Genomic DNA, 8,387 nt, shown 5'->3' on the forward strand with positions numbered 1-8,387 from the left:
CTTACAGGGGGATCTGACTTAAGAGACTGGAAAATTGAAAGCCCTTGCTAGTTAGTTAGAATTGTAACAATGGTTAGCTATAGCTTTCAATGAATTTGGACACATATTACTGGACAATTTCATTTAATGTTTTTCACCAAATTACAGATTGGATGGCATTAGAATTTGTGCTAAGATTACAAGAACATTTACGATTTTGTGAACCTTGATTGTGTTTATGAAACAATTTTACCGTTATTGTTGCTTTATGATTGTTCATATGTATTAAGGGTTAGACAAATTGAAAAATTGACAGAAGGGATCAGACAAGGACGGACTGGAAAATTTGGCTTTATCTTACTCAAAGCCAAATTAGTCATAATTGTCTCTGCATTCACACATATAACTGAATCGTTGCATTTTAAAGCAGCTTGGTTTATGCTAAATACAGACTGGATTACATCAGGATTTTAGTAAATAAGATTACAAGAACATCTAGGATTTTGTGAACCTTGATTGAGTCTAGGAAACAATGTTACAAGTATTGTTGCTTTATTGTTCAAATCTTTTTTATCGTGTTTTGAAAAAAAATACACACTATTACAATGTTATTCAGGAAAATTCAAAGTTGAAATTCACAATTAGCTCTCCAAAATAGATAGACAAATTTTTTCGTCCATATCCATGCAGATTTGTGTAATCTACTTATTTTCATACATGCATGCTTTGAGTTCTTAGCAACAAAGTTTATAGAATCTATAACTCTATGCAAACTCAGCACTCTGTCAAACGGCTGTGTAGGCAGGAGCGGACAAATCAAAAGAATTAAGGGGGTCAAACATGATTTTTAGAAAAATTACGTGTAAATGTCATTTTTTGGCTTCAGGGGAGACTGCCCTTGGTATTGGAAGCTTGATGAGGACAAAAATTATGTTTCCATGCGCTTAGGGGGATGGCATCTGAGCTTTCATTAACTAAGTCAAAATTGAATGAGCCATATGATGGTTTGCAGGAAGAGTCCTTGTGGTCAGTGTGCTGGAAATATGACGGAGTGGTCACATGGTGATCTATACAGTTTTTGTTAAAAATCTAACTGAAAATTTTGACTCATCACGAAAAGCTGTTAAAGCATGTTGCAGCTATATATATAAATGATTTAATTAGTAAATTTACCCATAAAAATTGGCAAATAGCAATGTTAATAAAAACAATAAGATAAAAAAATACAACTCCTACTTCGAATATCGTCAGAGGAATGACATATGTGTGTGAAGGCATTCCTTAAAGAAGTTATTTATTAATCAATAGTACATAATAATCAACTCAATAAAAGATAAGTGCACTGTTAGTGACTCTTGAAGACACAACAAAGAGGATATAAGTTATTTCATCAATTCATCTTAAGAACTATTAAAGTTATTGAAAGATCCAGAATCAAGTTTATCATATTTAATACCATTTCTGATAAGACAAATTATCACGATCTCCATCTTTCTAGGACATAAATCCTTTACTTTTTCAAACTATTTTCTATTCATCATTTCTAATATATTTTTTTTAAATATAATCATTTTTTATTTCTTATTTTTCCATATGTTTCTTTCGTCTTTCCACTTAATTTTGACCTTAGTTTCTGAAAAGAATGAAACTGTGGAACAACAATGGCCATCCCATTCTATCAGTTCTCGAGGCATTCGGCGAAAACATGAGCTCCGTGAGCATAAATCCAACATCAAAATTCGTTCCAGAAAGCATAGAGGGAAAGAATTAACTTTCATTCAGCATATTCCAATGTGAAACTAAATTATGTTGCAGCCGCGAAAAATATAAACCATCTTTTACACCTGACATCAAACGGAGAAGGTAAAAATGCAGAGCTTATCCTAGAGTAAATTCTAACACAATACAGAGTAAACGCACTGAATAATGCCAAAAAAGATTAACTTCGACGTAAAATATGCCATATATACAAAAAAGTAATATAAAATACCCCAGTCCATCGACTTTGTCATGACGACCGGTGCCGCCACGGTCACCGGTGTAAGTAACACCTTCCGTCGAATTGAATCACACTGACGTCCGCCCCATCTTCGGATGAGGCGGAGACCGAAGCGGCGGCTTGTATTCATCTACTTTTTACTCTGTACAAGGAAGCAGATAAAGAGGGATGAAGGCAGTCTGAGGAATGTACAAGTTCAATTATTTAAAAATTGAATGTAATTTAAAATATAATATTTGTTAGGAAATAGAAAAATAAAAAAGAATTCAATCCAATGTACATAAAAAAAAAGTAAATATCACTCTACTTTATTTATTAATTTATTTTAGACAAATTACACTTACAGTTACTTTTTTCCTACTCGGAGAGTTTTTATTCATAGTAATTAATTCAAATTTAATACACTTGCGTCAACAACTAATGTTCTTCTTGATTGATTGTGTTTTTTCGCTTTTAAAATTGTACTATTATATAAACGATCACATTAAATAAAGACATCATCTTATAGATAGTATAAATAAAAAGGATAAAACGGTCTTTTATTGAAGATTATATGATTTGATGTTTATCATACATGTTATGAAAAAAAACTAGATTTTGACTGCCTACTGGAGTTTTTTCTTAGTGAGTGTTCTGGTTATCCTTAATCATAAAATTAGCAAAACCCGACAATTAGCAGAACTAGACAATTATGGTTCACTAGAAATAAAGTTCTAATTGCCTTTAAGATTTTGGTTTTTCTTAAGTAGTCCATCACCACAATTAAGATTTCCTTAACAATTTCTCCTTTTCAAAACCAGGAGATTATAAAAGCAGATAAAAATAAGATAAGAACATAAATAAGAAAAGTGAGAACATCAAGATCATACAAATGCATAGTAGTCGTAGTCAAATTAAGGATGAGCTTACAAAATATGTTGTTTTAAGTATATTCCTCATCATTGATTTCGTCTTCACTTTCTTGATCTTGTATAGGTTCTGCTTCTGATCTTTTTCTTGCATCTTCTTCCCCCTTTTTTGCATTGCTTTTTCTAACCCGTTTGTCTTATGGGTCTGGAAAAATGTGGATTTTCAAGATGAATAAATTCAAATAAGTTATCAGAAAGGTTGCCAACTCGGTTATCCAAAGTCTGAAGAGATTAAGATTGATCATCAAGCTTAGCATCTAGAGCGTAGACTTTGGAATCGAGTGAACGAAGCGAGTCTGCTTGGGTAGTAATAGAAGATGAAAGATAAGTCTGAGCTAGTATGACATCTTATTGAGTTTTGACACAATTGGATTTGAGACCAGAAAGTTGAAATGTAACGAACCGTACTTTCACTACTTAAAAATTTGCGGAAAAATTAAAAATTTTCTTAAATAAAAACATTCATACGGTCGTCACTCAACATTCATAAAAAATAAATCCCACAATCATCCATCACCAATAAAATTTTGCTAAAAGAAACTGTCTCACGTTCAAATCAAAACATCAGAGTAATTTAAAAATTTGCATAAACATAAACTTGCGGTCCTCGGGTTTAGCCTGCCACTCAGCCCAAGCCTGCCCCTTGGTCATCACCTCCTGCCTCCTCAACATAGTCACCTGCATCGATCAAGTCTAGTGAGTCTAAAGACTCAACACGTATAAACTGGAATAACGAGTACTACATAATAAGGTCGCATGCAATTTTAAAATAGGACATACATAATTTGAAACTTGAACTTGCGCATTAAAACTTGAACATACGTACATACATACTTCGACGTGCCATAACTTAAACTTTCATAAACATACTGCATACGTAAACATACATAACTTCATCATTTTGCGTAGAGGATGTTTCAAAGCAAGTGACCCATAACGTAAAAGAGCCTGATCAGACTATACCACAGTACTGGGCTGACAGGGACGTATCCGCTGCCGCATACATAAGATCCCTGTTCATAATTTAACAGGCCAGTTGATCCACGTTCATAATTTAACGCTTCACAACCACGATCTAACCCGTTCATAATTTAACGGGCGGATTGGTCCCCGTTCATAATTTAACGCTTTCCAATCCTAACATAATTTGGTCACAAGACATTTAGCATACCTCAAAAACTAAAAAAAATGTTTTCTTGCACGTCAACATACTTACTTGGCGTTGAGGGATTCGTTGGACTTCGACTGGGGCCGTTGCTGCAACTTACTAACGTGAATTTCATACTTAACTTGCATTGCTTAGACATAGAAAACACATGCTTACTCTCAAGCTCAATCATACCTTAGGACCTTCTACGATTTGCCACGACACGCCCTTAATAATCCTTGCACTAACCCATAACATCAAACTTAAAATGAACTTACAAATATTTCCCAAAACAAGGGTACACGGACCCCGTGTTTGGGTCCGGGAGAGGGTCCGTGTACATACTGCCTAGAGTGTGTCGGGAAACGGAAGGGGCACGGACCCCGTGCTCGGGTCCGGATGGGGGTCCGTGTAGACTCTGGAAGAAGACATTGAAAGGAAGCAAAGGCACGGACCCCGTGCCCTCATCCGTGTAGGGGTCCGTGTAGATACTGGAAAAAGACTCCGAGAAGACAACAAAGGCACGGACCCCGTGTCAGGGTCCGTGTACAGGTCCGTGCACCCACTGTAATCGCGAACTTACGAAAATTCTGAACACCTAATATTCATCCTTCTAGACTCGGTTATACGGACCATGCACCGACACCTCGAGACTCATCCTAGCATACCACAACATAAAACCCAAATTGTACAAACGTTTCAAAACAACAGTGTTCGCTCTACGACACACACGACCCAAAATATGGCAATTGACATCAAACTGTTTCCTACGACTTCTAGTTAGCTCGAGTGCCTATCGACATGAAACGTAACCTCAAAAAAACACTCTTAACATCATTACTAACATACCCGTACGCAGCAACAATCGCCCGTCGATTTCCAACGAAGCCTGCAACTTAAAACTTCAAGAAACGTATCAATAACATAATTTTCTGAAAATTTCAGTTTGCGCAGTCGCACGGAAGATATCATAACTCACTCATTTTTCGTCCAAAAATTTCGAATCATATATCAAATCGAAGGTATCGAAAATTTCTACGTTTTTGCCGTTGAAAGTTTTCCCAAAATATGAACAGAAAAATCGCAGTTTTGACATGAACAGTAAAACGAGTTTCAGATCTAAAAATTTTCCTTCGAAATCGATCCGATTCATGACCCGCTCAAACTACTATCATCATACATAACTTTTACGCATAAAAACAATGCAATACAATATATGACTTGATCGACACAACAAGAACAGATTATACGTGCCTTTTTGATAATAAACGTTACCGAAGCGGCGTCACCGAAGCGGAGATAGAAGCGAGGTTGATCCGGGGCGATTGTGACGCTAAAATCTTTGAATAAAACTCGACAAAACCTGCTGGAAATCGCTAGAGGAGGGGGCGGCTGCTAAGGGGAGAAGAACCCTAGGTTTTGCTCTTTGAAAATAATAAAAGTCTAGAATGAACTTGTGTGTGTGTGTTTAGGCATTACAGGTGTGTGTAAAAGTGTGTAGTGTGTGTGTGGCGTGTGTTTTAATAATTAGGGAGAGTAAATCTTAGTTTAATAAAATAATTAACTACTAAGTAAAATACTAACTCTTTTCCCACTTAAATAAAATCCCAACATTTAAAATAATTGCACACCCACTACACTTTAAGAGTTTTAAAACTCTAAAATTCCTAAATAACATAATTGACATGCTAATCCAATACTAATTAAAAAGGTTAACTCCAATAATAAATTAGTTAAAATACTAACTCTACTCATCTTTAAATAAAATCTCCTAATAAAATTAAAGTGCACACTTGCTAAACTTTTAAAAGTTTAAAACTCATAAAATCACCTAATAATTAAATCAGACTTAAAAATGCTAAAACTCAATAAACTATTTAAAATCACCCCCAAACTCAACTTAAAATAAAATACCACATTATCAATTGCCAAAAATCGTCACCGGGTCTTTTCCTCAATCCCGCCTCGAATGATCGTCTGAAACATGAAACTCGATAAAATATTTTAACGTGCATCCCATAAACATAAATAATTTAAAATAGTGCATTTAAATAAATCATGCATCGCCAAAACTCATTTAAAATTAATTTAAATGATTTAATAATTAAATGAATGCATAGGTTATACGTGTACTATATTTGGGCACTACAGTTCCTCCCCCACTTATAAAAATTTCGTCCTCGAAATTAAGTCTTACCGAACAACTCCGGGTAACGAAGTCTCATGTCGGCCTCTGACTCCCACGTGGCTTCTTCCACCGATTGGTTTAGCCATTGAACTTTGACCAACTTAGTCGTCTTGTTCCGAAGTCTGCGCTCCTGTCTGTCTAGGATTTGGACTGGTTTCTCCTCGTAAGACAGGTCTGGAGTCAACTACAGCGGCTCATAACTTAGAACATGAGAAGGATTAGCCAAATATTTTCTCAGCATCGAGACATGGAACACATTGTGCACCCCGGCCAGATTCGGCGGAAGGGCTACACGATACACTAGCGTCCCAACTCTGTCCAAGATCTCAAACGGTCCAATAAACCTCGGACTCAACTTGCCTCTCTTTCCAAATCTCATAACACCCTTCATAGGTGCTATCTTGATAAAAACGTGATCTCCTACGGCAAACTCGAGATCTCTCCTCCTTTTATCTGCATAGCTCTTCTGACGGCTCTGGGCGGTCTTCATTCTGTCACGAATCTTGACCACCACGTCTGCAGTCTGCTGAACTATTTCTGGGCCAAGTTCTGTCCTCTCACCAACTTCATCCCAATGAACTGGTGATCTGCACTTCCGACCATACAACGCTTCATAGGGAGCCATACCAATAGATGCTTGGAAGCTGTTGTTGTATGTGAATTCCACTAGAGGTAGTCTAGACTCCCAATTTCCTTGGAAGTCAATCATGCAAGCTCTTAGCAAGTCCTCTAAAACCTGAATCACTCGCTCAGACTGGCCATCTGTCTGCGGGTGAAAAGCTGTACTGAACAGTAACTTCGTCCCCATGGCTGCATGTAAGCTCTTCCAGAAGGACGATGTAAACCTCGGGTCCCTGTCGGACACAATAGAGACTGGGAAACCATGCAACCGGACGATCTCCTGGATATAAAGATCCGCATACTGCGTCATGGAGAAAGTCGTCTTCACTGGCAGAAAATGCGCTGACTTAGTGAGTCGGTCCACTATAACCCAAATGGAGTTCGATCCTCTGACTGACCTCGGTAATCCAACCACAAAATCCATAGTAATGTTCTCCCACTTCCACTCGGGGATGGGGAGTGACTTTACCAACCCTGCTGGTCTCTGATGTTCAGCTTTTACTTGCTGACAAGTGAGACATTCTGACACAAACCTACGGATGTCTCGCTTCATCCCTGGCCACCAATACAATAACTGAAGGTCTTTGTACATCTTGGTGCCTCCTGGGTGAATGGAATACGGAGATGCGTGTGCCTCTGTCAAAATATCCTGTCTGATCGAACCAACACTAGGCACCCACATTCTACCTCTGTATCGCACAATGCCGTCTGAAACTGTGTACAGCACACTGCCCTTGGCTTCGTCTTTCAATCTCCATTTCTGTAACTGCTCATCTGTAGACTGACATGCTCGGATTCGGTCTAGCAAATCAGATTTGACTGTCAGATTAGACAGCCTAGGAGCCTTGCCATCACGATAAATCTCTAGACCAAACTTCTGAATCTCCGACTGTAGTGGTCTCTGAGCTGTCAACTGAGCTACCCCTGCCACTTTTCTGCTCAAGGCGTCTGCGACAACATTAGCTTTTCCCGGATGGTAGCTAATCTCGCAGTCGTAATCTTTCACAAGTTCTAACCACCTTCTCTGTCTCATATTCAGCTCTTTCTGCGTGAAGAAGTATTTGAGACTCTTGTGGTCGGTGAAGATCTGACATTTCTCGCCGTATAAGTAATGTCTCCAAATCTTCAATGCAAAGACAACGGCGGCTAATTCAAGATCGTGAGTCGGGTAGTTCTTCTCATGCACCTTTAACTGTCTGGAAGCATAAGCTATGACCCGACCTTGTTGCATCAACACTGCGCCTAATCCGAGCTTAGATGCATCGGTATAAAGCACAAACTCGCCTTGCCCTGTCGGCATGGCTAGCACTGGCGCTGAAATAAGAGCTTGCTTCAAGGTGTCGAAGCTCTTCTGGCATTCCTCGCTCCACACAAACTTTGCATTTTTCCTGGTTAGTGAGGTGAGCGGCACTGCTATGGACGAAAATCCCTTAATAAGCTTACGGTAGTAGCCTGCTAAACCCAAAAAGCTGCGGATTTCAGATGCGTTCTTTGGCTCAACCCATTCTTTAACAGCTGCCACCTTCGATGGGTCCACCTCAATAC

General features: G+C 38.3%; 1 long non-coding RNA gene across 10 annotated transcripts in view; it reads right to left on the reverse strand.

Moving 5' to 3' along the window:
• Window positions 1-2,158, reverse strand: part of LOC140803368 (uncharacterized) — a 102,331-nt gene extending 100,173 nt beyond the window's left edge. For all 10 annotated transcript variants that reach the window (XR_012111852.1, XR_012111849.1, XR_012111851.1 and 7 more), the window contains exon 1: window positions 1,970-2,158. This is a non-coding gene — a long non-coding RNA (uncharacterized lncRNA). The remainder of the gene's footprint in view (window positions 1-1,969) is intronic.
• Between the last annotated feature and the right edge of the window lie 6,229 nt (window positions 2,159-8,387).

The sequence above is a fragment of the Primulina eburnea genome, chromosome 10 (genome assembly GCF_022965805.1).
Source record: "Primulina eburnea isolate SZY01 chromosome 10, ASM2296580v1, whole genome shotgun sequence".
NCBI lineage: Eukaryota > Viridiplantae > Streptophyta > Magnoliopsida > Lamiales > Gesneriaceae > Primulina > Primulina eburnea.